This window comes from Tyto alba, unplaced genomic scaffold, assembly GCF_018691265.1.
Source record: "Tyto alba isolate M040663 unplaced genomic scaffold, T.alba_DEE_v4.0 Super-Scaffold_45, whole genome shotgun sequence".
Taxonomy (NCBI): Eukaryota; Metazoa; Chordata; class Aves; order Strigiformes; family Tytonidae; genus Tyto; species Tyto alba.
The window spans coordinates 29,757,147-29,769,491 of record NW_024881321.1 but is presented as its reverse complement, the minus strand read 5'-3'; positions in this window follow the sequence as shown (position 1 = coordinate 29,769,491).

Sequence of the window (12,345 nt, the reverse complement as noted above, 5' to 3'; positions counted from 1 at the left end):
GTTGAAAATCACTTAGCAATTTTAATGGACTAGGGAAAATAGTCTAAAAAAAGATAACTGCCTACTAGTCTTCCTTCTCTTATTTCAGTAAAGCATCACAGCAACCACAGTGCGACAATGTACATTTCACGTACACTATTTTTTATAATTGTTGTATTTCAAACACCTTATTTGTAATGGTGGTATAGTATCCTCTGAGATGTTGAAAGCATAAGGTTCCTGTGAAAGAGCAAACCAAATATTCTGGAAGAAAATATGGTTGTCATCATTCTACACTCATTTTCTAATTCCTTAATGATTTCTTAATGGTACGATTAGTGACTAAAGCAGGTATTTTTGCATGAGAAAGGGAAAAAGAAGTGGTGTAGGACAGAATTACTGTAGAACTATTAATGAGCCATGCTGATAAAAATAGATAATCTTTTATGTGAGTCTGTGTGGAGTCTGAATAGAGGAAAGACCTGTGTTGCTGCCTGAAGCCATTACATGCCATGGTCCTCTTGACACTCATTTACTTTGATTTTCAAGAGAGAAATGAGCAATGTAACAGCCAAGGAATGACGTGGCTTCCTCTTGGTATTGTGAACACACGGGGATGTCCTCCTCAGCTAGTTGTGCAAAATTGGGAAATAAATAACTGTTGGCACCAATCTCACTGAGATTTTAGTGCCTCATTCCGACAGGCACTTATTTTTGCCGGCCAGCAGTGTTAAGGTGCTACTACTTTGGTCCTGGTCTCCTACCTGGCCAAGTGTTTGTGGGAATTTCTGAATGCCGCAGCTGCCTCCCACCTCCAAGAGCACTCACTGCCTGGTGGGTGCCTTCTGCAGTGCCTCCTGTGCCACCAGACAGCTCACAGCATTCCCTCAGGTTACACGTCTTTATCCCGTCCTTTCCAGCTCTAGCTTAATGGCACAGAGGGAACGAAGGGGCATTGTCAGTCTTTTATTCAGGCTCTGGCTGCTAGCCATGGGTGGTTGGTTTCCCCTACAAACTGTGTTTGTGTTTTCGGGCTTGCAGAATGGAGGAAAGGTGCTAAACTTTTGCTTCCCACTGCGAGCACCCCAGGAAACCCACGCTGGCCTCTTGCCTGCCTCATGCCACGTATGCCAGCAGAGCTTTGCCCACGCCAACACCAGCCACGCGAGGCCTCTCACTCCTGGCTCCTGCTAGTGCCATCCCTGCGAGAACAGAGCTCACCCCTGCACCCTCAGCTCCTGCTGCAGGGCACTCCAGGCCCTCTTTGCAGGCTGGGTGCCCGTCATCCCTCCCCGGGTCTCCTGCAAGAGCAGAGTGTGAGGATATGTTGCCCTCCAGACACTGCCACGTGGCCGTCCCTGGGGCTGGTGGGACACTCATGTCAGAAGACCTCTTCAAGCTCCTGCAACAGGGGCAGGCCTGCCAGGCCATCTCTCACCTCATAACCCAGCTGGTGTTCTGACTCTAGAAGAAAGCTGCCTTCACCACCTTTGGTTCTGTGTGGCCCTCTCGGACCCAGCAGCAGCCAGGAGGTTAGCACCTCCACAGCACCACCATGGATGTCTGTCCAGCAAGAAACCGCCTTCAGCCTCACAGCACAGTGACCAGCAGTGACATCGCCTAAGGGATCTTGCTTGGGACTCACTGGCTTTTCTGGAGGAGTGATGGGGTTGGCTTGTCCTGGACAGTGGATTAAGGAGATAAGAGAAAAGCTGATAAAAATATAGGTGGCTAAACAAGGGAAAGGAAAGAAAGATAAAGAATCTTGAGCCAGAAGAAAGGTGGATGGGAGTCCTAAAGTGCTGAGGACTTTGTGCAGTCAAAGGTTGACATGGTGGCACACTTGCCCTGTATATAGTGCAAGAACTATTTCAGAGTGCTCTGGGAGTTCCTGATGGTGCAAGAGCCATCTCCTGTTGGCACATCTGTGTTAGGGGACCTCATGATGCTGCCCTAGACACTGGACGCTGGTGTCCCCAGCAGGCACTGGAGCATAGCTTCCAGCTCTCTTTCCTTCAAAAAGCATCCAATTCCTGAACTTCACAGGTGCCTTGAGAACCAACCCAGGGCACAACAATGCAGTGGTGGATTTCACTATGAAACCACACTACTGCTTTGGGCCTACTGATAGTGTAGACACAGATTGAGACAGCAATTTCTCCCTTGAATCCAGGCTACCATAAATAATGCCTGGATGTCACACAGGGTGTGTGAGAGCTCAGTCCACACACCTAGATATAAGCCCTTAAGTCCCATGTAAGACATCTGCACCAGGCTGCAGATACATCACAGGACCGAGACCCTTCTTGAGCCCCAGCATCTGTTCAAGATGGACTAAGAGCACCTCAAGTGGCACTGGACATCTACGGGCAGGCCACCGCATGGAGCCCATGGTTCTGCCAGCCTCCTTGCCCGAGACCTCGTCTTTCTTACTGGTAGTCTGGAGTCTGGAAAGCTGAGCTGAACTCTGTGTTCCCATGCCAGGCAGGACCCCCATCCTCCACCACCGCTGTGAGGTGCGTGGTAGCACCTGGGTCCCCGGTGGAGGGGGTGCCAGGGCCACGTGTGCTCAGCCTAATGTTGCCTGCAGCCCCTGGCTGTCATGGCCGTGCCCATCACCTGGGAGAACTGTCCTGGCCTGCTGCTGCACACAGAGCCAACAGCGTGCCACATGCAGGCACACTGCTGGGACAGTTTGGCTCCTCCCGTAGGAGGAGGAGACCCCGAGGAAGAACCTGCTTTCCATCAGCAAGAAAATCTTGGGGAACCTTTCCCAAAACTATATTGATGTAAGACTAGAAATAGGCCAGCAAACACCAAATAGCTTTCACAGGTGTAAAATTTGTTTTTCTAATGTCTATTCATTGCACCATTATGTTTAACAGAATTGCAGTGCATGTCATATCCCAGCAGTGCATAGTGTTTTAATCCACCATAAATCCATGCAGAGCATGTCATCTGGAGACTGTACATTTAGTGTGATGGAAAGTTCATTTTGGTGAAAATGGATTGAATAGCCCTGGTATGTCGACACACGATCATTTTTTTTGAAGAGAAGCTCTCTCTGCAGTCTTGAGGGGCCTGAAGGACCCCAGCTTCCCTTTATCAACCACCTCAAAACCACAGCTGGGGCAGCTGCTTCCTCCTCCTGAGGAGGGCAGAGAGCGCCTGCTACCACCATCCTATTGAACCAGGGGAAATCCGCAGCCATATGCTCACGGATCCTCCCCAGATCACAGGAAGCTCCTCCAGAAAGGTAAGTACCCTTTGCCCATCCCAGCCTCCTCACCGGAGATGCTCTTTAGAGGTTGCTTGTCCAAGTCTAGTTCTCTGCCTTTGCAATCAAACCCTTCCCTTCCCCAGGTGAGCTGTTGGCTAACACCACCAACAGATGGACCAAGAAAGTCAAAAAAGGGAGGAACATCTGGAAAAAATGAAGGGCCAGTAGCTGAGGTGAAACTGCAGGGAGTAAGAACTACAAGAATGGGTCCAGCCATAAATTGAAGAAAATGCTTGGTAAGTGGTATCAAGAATGGGAGGTCTGTTTTCAGCCATCAGGAGGACGTTACAGTGAATTTGTTGCTATCCAATTCAGATGCTGCTATGTACTGTGCAACTTTGAGCAAAGATTAATGAAAAGTGGCTGCGTGAAATCACTGGAATGTAGAAAAGTCAAAATATGTTCATGCTGGGAAGCAGCACACAACCTATATGCTCTATACACTGGCTGGGAGAAATTAGAGGGGAAAAATAAAGGAGAAACAACCGGAAAACAGTTTGTAAGAGGGTTTGAAGCAGAGATGTGCTTGCCAGTCCTCCAGGTGGGAGCAGGTGATCTATTACAAAAAGTGGTGTGGTTTCAGTATTGGTTTTCTTCTTCACTCCCCACACATCCTCACGTTTCATTTGGTGCTATACACTGAGTAGATGTTTTCACTGGGCTGGAATGGGGCTATTTCCTGAGCGTTAGCCAGTCACTTAGCAATGAACGCCGCACGGGAATGGCCCAGGATGCTCTCCCCTATCTGTGGTACCCTGGGCCTGCTGACGCGGTGCCCGCGCTGCCCCTGGGGAGGGGGACTCCCAGCTCCCTCCCCCGGCACGGGGCCTGCGAGCGGTGCCGATGCCGCTCCTGGGGGACGGGGGGGCTGTGTACGGGCGCCGACTCCAGCCTGCTGGGCTCATCCCGCTCCACACCTTCCACGCTCAAGGAGAAGAGGGCATCTCAGGGCGACGAGGGCTCCTACCTGAACTGCCGTCTGTAGGAGCGTGTGCTTTCCCTGGTGACAGGCAGAGCTTGGGAAGAAGAACCTTAAACATTTAGCGTGGGTGCCAGGTGGAGGTGGGAACACTGCCTTACCTCACGTGGTGCTGGAGAGCCTCTGCCGTCAGCACGCCGGTGGTTTTACTTAACGAGAGGCAGGCGATGCTGTAGTTCAGAAGCAGGAATATAACAGATAGGGAGCTATTTGGAGAAAATTTATTTAAAAAAAAAGTAAAATCCATCATGATGGGCTTCCTACATGAAATACGGTCAAGCTGTGAGAGTATGCTAGGAGAAAAGTGTGATGCACGTATAGGTGAGAAGGGAGCCAAGAAAGCAGACTGCCCTTCTTAACTTTGTTATTTTGACAGATTTCAAAACTCAAAACATTCTGTATATTTAATAGGTGGTTATATATAAACACTTGTTGGTATTTATATACTCTATGCTTTTATTTCAAAGTCCTTTCTCCCCACACATTTGACAGTGTTTTCACCTTTATGGAGGTTCATTAAACTTGCTTTGCTGCAGGATGCTTTGAAAGCCAGTAGATAATCTGCAAGCTGTTGACACCATAATACTACAGTGGCTTGTATGCCATTAAAATGGATCACAGAAATGTTCATCTATAGGATCTGAACTCAATACACTGTGTCTGTTTACAGTATAGACCCCTTAATCCATAGACTATTATTAAAGTAGTGGATTAAGGAGTTGTTTGGGATCAGAGCATGCTGTATATGTAACAAAACAGTTTAGCTGAGGTTAGTATTAATTACTCAATGCAAAAAATGATTGAAGGATTCATAGATGCTTACAATATCACAGTTTGTATTTGGTCACCAAATTACTGCCTTTTTACCATACGAGTTCTTGTTAAGATATGACAACAAACTAAACACTTTGTGTGAAAAAGTAAAAACTGAATAACTGACATAAATCTGTTACTAATTATTTTAACTTCATACTTATATAAAATATTATATTTATATGGTTGTATGAGAATGTGCATGGGCAAAACATTCAGACTTCTGAAGGAATAATCTATCTTTTTTTTTTTTTTTTTAAAGAATTTGCGAGCTGTTATATAGATCTGTCTCAATTTAATCTAACCCAAAGTGAACTGGAAACCAGAAGAATTTTTTTTTCATAAAATTTTCTCCTATCAACAGTCTTTCTCAGTTTGTCAGAAGGGGAGGTTTTATTCGACCATGTGGTAAAGTTGAACAGAGTAAGACAGTGGCAGTTTTACAGACTTATCTTTAGTGCAACAGAAGGTTGTCAACAAGCCTTTTCGGTGACATCTCTGCATGAGCATGGTGAGCAGATGATTTGAGGATTACCAGGCTGCTGGACAGGTCAGCTGGCATCTTAAAAATCTCTTCTATAGAAGATCAAATCTGCAGCCAGAAGCTGTTTACTGGCTGGGAGGGGGAGGGAAATGGGTTTGTTTAAAAGGCAGAGACCCTTGGGTTTATTCATGTGCCTGCCACATATCGCTGTCGTTAAAGCTTGCTCTGTATAATGGAGAGCTGAACTCTGTTTGACACTTGTTTGCAAGCAAACTAGTAGGCAAAGTAGAATTTCAGTCATTAAATGCCAACATGAAAAGAAAAAAAAATGTGTATAGAAATTGTATGATATTTACTAAAAGGTAAGTAGAACAAAGCCATTTTTTTTCCCAAGGTGGAATGTGTTTGTACCAAATTTCAGTTATACTGCAAGTCATATTTTAAAAATTGTTTCTGATGCCAGTTGTAGTGTTTGGAGTTTGTTTGTTTGTTTGTTTTGTTTTTGAAATCCTGTTGTTGCTAGTCCAGGTCCCTATTGTACTTTACAGAAGAGTTTGGATATTTCTGAATGGATGCTCAGAAACTTCCATATCAAGCAAAGTAAATTCCTTCTGCGAGCGTGCCTGTGCCAGAGACTTGCCTTCCATGGGGTATCCATCAGCTGACTGTATCTGTTAGTTTTCAGGTCCAATTCCTACATCTGTACAGCTCCTGGACATACGATGCTGTGGTTTGTAAGAAGCTTATGAAACTCCATGCAGAAGGGGACAGCAAATCGAGTCAGCAGAAGGCTTCTGCAAGGGCATTGCTTTGGGAGCAAGCATGAGTTGCATGTAGGGAAGACTGTTGTACTTGTAGACAATGATGCTTGTGCCCAGAGTAGTGCAGCGGGGACTGGGAAACCTTCATATTCTAAAATAAGTGCCACTTGAATCAATGGGAAAGAAAAGGAGGACCTTTGGCAGCCTTTCAGTGCAGCCCCGAAAGAGCAGCTGTGGCCAAAGAACTGGGGAATCGGCACCAGGAAACTGGAGAGGAAAATATCTATTAAAAAGTTGGTGAGCTTTGATGAATCAATTTCCCTTCATGGCTCTGAAGCAACATTTAAGGAGTGTCCAATTCTTATCTAATCCTAAACTAAAGATTTGTACAATTTAGCTTTTCCTTAGTTAAAAAGTCTTTTATAACTTATCCCTGTGGTCCTGTCAATTTGGATGAGATTGTTGCTAGCTTCTTAAGTTACACTCCACTATAATAATAAATGAAACATCTGAAGAAGTCTTATAGAAGTTAAATCTGGCCTGCCTACCCACGACTTTAACAGGCTTTCCATATTTTTTTAACATTTCTGAAGTCACTATATGAAAGACTTTACATTGTACAAAAGCAAAAACAGTAGAAAAATAAAACCAGAAAGTAGAGCTTTCAGTGATTTCCAGTAAGATTTTCTAACCCACTACATGTGCTGAGATCAAGAAGGTAAGAATACATGTTCTAAATACAGTGCATACTCTGAATATATTATTCTGTTTACAGACTCTGAAACATCATTTAGATGCTACTGCTTTCCGTCATGTCAGAAAGTAGTGCATCTCAAAATAAAATAGTTTTCCGAAGACCATTAAACATCCAAAGGCTAGTGTCTCACATCACTTCAGTGAGGTAATTTTCTAATTTTTATGAAGAGAACAAAAGGATCTGGCAATTGTGATAAGACTTCATGAATGTTTTCAATGCATGAAACATCAATGTGAAATGATTTTGCTTTCCTCAAATAACCCGGGTATCCATGCATCCCAGCAAGAAAGAGAGACACTTCATCAGATGAATGATGGGGAATAATTACATTAGATGTCCTTAAGCACAGATCATTACTGCTGCTGGCAGAGCTCCCTCAGGCTCCATGCAGGTGCTCAAGTGGGCTGTGGCCCCTGGGAAAACCTGGAATCCCTTGCAAATGCACAGAAGTGCTTTGCACACCATGTTCTGTCTTGGCTAGGATTTTGAAGACTAAATTTTCCTTTCCCCTCTTTGCATGAATTAGAATTGAGGTTTTTTTGTGTTTGTTTCATTGGGCTGGAGAGGTAAAAATGCCAGGTATCCCTCCCACTGACTCATCTTTGCTCAGTGCCACATGCCGCAGCAGCACCAAGCCGGGAGCTCTCTGAAGACCTCCGCATGGACACGGCAGATGTAAAATTAGTGCCAGTCCCAGATCCCAAATTGACACATCTGATGACTTTGTCATCCACATTTATCACGCCCAACAGGTACACACAGCCCCTGCATCTCACTAGCCTCACAGTTACCGGCGTTCCAGGATTATATTGGAAAGACAGCTTCCATTTAACCTTCAGATTTGTGACTGACATGGCATGAAAAGTAATGGTTGTCGCAATGATTTTAATGACATGTAAACATTTTCTGCCATCAGCTAGACCAGAATCATCAATCATTTCATAGAGATCGCCATATGGCTATCACATGGCAGGAAATTTGTTCTCTAACAATTTAGGCTACTTTTGGATCAGTCAGGGACTGAAAAAATTCCCACCTTAGAGCCCAGCCGTGGAGAGCGACCTACAACTTAAATGCAAGCAGGGAGGTGCTAGCAGATGTGGAAACGTGCCAGCTAGCCACCTCCCATATCCCACATACTCTTTACACGGAAAAGAGAGTTGTGCTTTAACTAAAGCAACACAAAGACTCTGCTTCAGGTGGATTTGCATCGGTTGTGGTTATAAATGACCTACTGCTACCTGCAGGACCTCCTGAACTGCCTGGTGACTTGAGAGAAAGGAACATACAATTGCTCCCAAAGGTCTTTAGTTGAAATCAGCAGGTTTAAGTAGGAGATCTTGGCTAACCTAATGTGTTTGAAATCAAATGAGTTCGAGGTGGTCTCACGAACATTTCAGCCTGCAGATCTAACAGGAATGTAGTCTCTGATGTACCACCTTTGGGGGTGAAGCCCCCCAGCCTGGCCTCACAGGACACAGCCGCAGCTGGGAGGGGACCCAGGTTTCAGACTCCAGGTACAGCAGCATTGGTTTTACCAATTTAAAAAATGGTTAAATAGTTCAAGGGGAGACTATTTACCAATATACCTATTGGTCTGAAAAACTGGATCAGCAGACCCATATTTTTCCCTGTGCTAATAATCCAACTGACTATAAAGGAAACTTGGCTAACAAAGTATACCACACTCACAGAATAAGCCTACAGCCCAGTTATACTTGAAAAAAATACTTTTGACAAGAAGGTGTAAGACATTGTTTAGAAGCACCGAAATGTATTTTATTACTGTTATTCTCTGGCATTCACCCCAGAGGAGTAGCTGTACTGCTTATCCAGCTGCTGTTGAAGGCATAGTGAATCCACCGTAGATACAGAAAGGCTGAACATAAGACATGAAAAATCTTGTCAGATTTTTGAATATATTTATATTATACAGGAATTCCCTACATATATGTCACACTAACCTGGTATTTCCCATTTATATTTTTAGTTTCACTTTCCTAATTTCAATCCATTCAAATAACTCTGTCTCAGACCTTGTTTTTTCCTTCGAAAACCCACTGCCATATGGAGGAAACATTAAAATTATTGGATCCAAAGTAAAAACAAAAGCAGCTTAGTGTTACCACAAGAGGCTTAGATCGAGACAATTAAACCTAAGTTGAACTGAAAGTAAAAATTACAAATAATTTTGGGCAGTAGATGTATACTGTATACCATGCAGAAAGCCATTATCATCCATAGTGGAGGCACACAGTCTACAAAAAGAGATCATCATCTCCAGACATAAATAAATAAACTTCCAAGGGAAATCCATGAGCTGAGTGTACAAGAAAAATCTCTAGCAGGAGTACCTGTGAGAAGAGGCTGCCTCCCAGAGTTTCACCGAGGGAACATGCACTGCTGCACAACCAAGTGATTTTCTTTGCCATTGCATGAAGAAGGTCATGTGGTGTTTTCAGTATGGATGGGACCAAGGACAATCCTTCTGCAGCCCAGCTTTCCTCTTCTGTTTGTTATTTTGATGTGGTGATTTATCTTAGTGCTGCTGTGAGTGTCTGCTACATGGCAGCCTCCTGTATACCTCCCAGATAACAATGATTGGCCTGATTAATCATCACGGTGTTAGGATATAGAGAAGTAGCCTGTAGTTGTTCTGTTTTTAACAGAATAGTTGAAAATGAGTCGCTACACTTGGTGGTCATAGTATGAGTTCAGTCTCTTCCACGTGTAAAAATCTTGTCGGTGTTCATCTAAAAGAATAAAGATTCAAAGGCAATTGGAAGTGCAGGAGGAAGCATTTGTCTTTGCTGTCATCTATTTGCAGCCTTAGAACTCTTAACATTGTTCAGGCAATTCCTTTTTCTCGTTTATCCCCTTTGCCTTTGGCAGTGTTTCCACTGAGGACTCCAAGGCTACCATCTTCCCTTCCCAGCCCTGCAGAGACGGCCCATCAGACTGTCTCTGTCTGTAGGGGCTCCTGCTGGATATTTGGTTGTCTGGACGTTGTTTTACAGCATGCAGAAGTGTATTGCTGCATCAAGTTACATGGGAGGTGGCTTGCTCAGGTTATTTTGCCCTCAGTTCTCTGAAGTGGCAGCAGTGGATGGGACAGGAGGTGGTGACCTCTCCAACAGAACACCAAGACTGCAGGTTCTGCCCCATTCTGTGCAGCAATGGTCTTCACAAACCTCTGCTGTAAAGCTGTTTTGAAATAATACACTGGTCAAGAAGCTCTCTGGGGATTGAGAGTCACATTCCTAATCTGCCTAAATTTGTCTGCCTGTCTTGCTCTCTTCAGAAATTCTGGTCTGAATCGAAGATGTGTCCTCCAGCAAAACCCTCCACTTGAAACTGGGAACAGGATGACAGAAAAGACTTGGATTTAATAAACCAGCAGTTTCCTGGTACATTAATCAATTCTTTGGAGTTTGCCCCACTCTGTCTGGATATTGTCCTTGTAGGGAAGGAAGCTTCTCTCTTCCTCTCTGCAATTTTTGTCCAGTTACTCTGGTCACCCTGCTTTCTGGGATAAACAGTAAATTTAAGGCCACTTGCTGCTTCCCTTTGCCTTTCCCTCCACCAGCCTCGGGGCTGCACTGATCTGACATCATGCAGCAGGAGAACACACAGAATTGTGTGACTTGGCTCTCTTGCTGTCACTATGGCCTGGAAACAGCAAGAAAAGGGCAACAGAACGAAACATCCATTTCTTCTCAGCTGTCCTGCTAGTTTTGCTGCAATGGGCAGAGATGAGCTGTTTCCAGGGGAAGAGTGGTTAGGAGTCCCTGTGGGAACCTGCAGAGCAAAAGAAATGGGGCTGACCTTCTGACTGCTCCTACTGGCAGCTCCTAAGTGAGGCTGGAGAAGAAACGTCACAACCCTGCTGCTTGTCATGTCCTTGGGAGGGGATGGGCCTCCCCACCAGCCCGCTGGCTTCCTCGGCAGCATCCTGGAGCGACTCGTTCGTAGCGCAGGGGCGCGGCGGGAGCAGAACGCAGTGCTACCTGCCTTTCCTGGGAACTAGGAAGTCGCTCACCTTCAGCAAGGCTGAGGGGGAGCAGAGCCCAGACCGGGGACGTGCACGTGCCAGCCCCGTGTCACCACCTGCACTTGTTCTTCCTCACGTAGTCACAGCTGAGTCACTTTATTCCATGATTTTACATACCTCAGCTGAATAGGTAATTCAGAAGATAGTCATGGATAGTCAAAAATATCAGGAAGAATATTTTCTCTACCTTAATAACTCCCCCAAAAATAGAGAAGAAAATTAGAAATAAATGTGTCATCTTGACAAGTTCAATTAAAAAAAAAAAACAAAAACAAAAAAACCAAACTAAAAAGCAACATACTACCAAAAAAAAAACCTCTAAACCCCACACGAGCCAAAGTAAATCTTACACCAGCAGTAGCAAAATAATGGTTGTGCTGAATTTTTCAAATCTGAGGGCTGGACACTACTGAAAGTATGACACTGGGACACGGCCTGCAGCCCATCTCGCTGCCCAGCCTCTCCGGACACGCTGCAGCCCCCTCTGAGGCACCCCGTTAGTGACCTCAGAAAAACTGGCGGAAGGTATCGGAGCGGGTACCCAGGTCAGAAGAACCACCTGAATATCTGAAATACAGTTCATTCTAAAGGACCAACCACCTGAATATCTGAAATACAGTTCATTCTAAAGGACCTTTGCTAGCAGCGTGCTCAGACCAGATGCAGGAAATACATTTTGAACACCTTTACAGATAAATTATTTGTATGATTACTCCTATTGTTCTTCACCTTGATTTTTGGCAGCTTACTTCTGGGAACTTTGAAATGAGCATCCATCTTTAAAGACAACGTTAAGGATAAGCCCCTGCCAACAGTGTACTTTGGTAACTCTTCCTCTCATCCCCTTTACTCTGCTCCTGCACTCTGTAAGATTGTATGTGCTGTGGCCAGCAGGTGATGCTAAAATACCTCTGAGGGAAGGAAGAGTTTCAACTGCATTTTAATTGAAAGTGCTGGAATCCTGAGAAGCAGCAAGAATGTGCCATCACCCAAACGTGACGGGTTTCATTTGTAATCTTCTAGCATATCTGATTTACAGGCAGTTAGCTACCCTCAACAGTGAGTCCCACATGTTTCAGATAAGAAGAAAGTGTATTATGGCAGCTATACAATAATCAACCAATAAATTAAGTCTCTTGAGTAGTCTCTGAAGATTTGTGTTTTAGTCTGAAGTGTCGTACACTTGTGTACGCACATGTACCCAAAGTCAACATATGAGGTAACGAGAAATATTTCAGGAG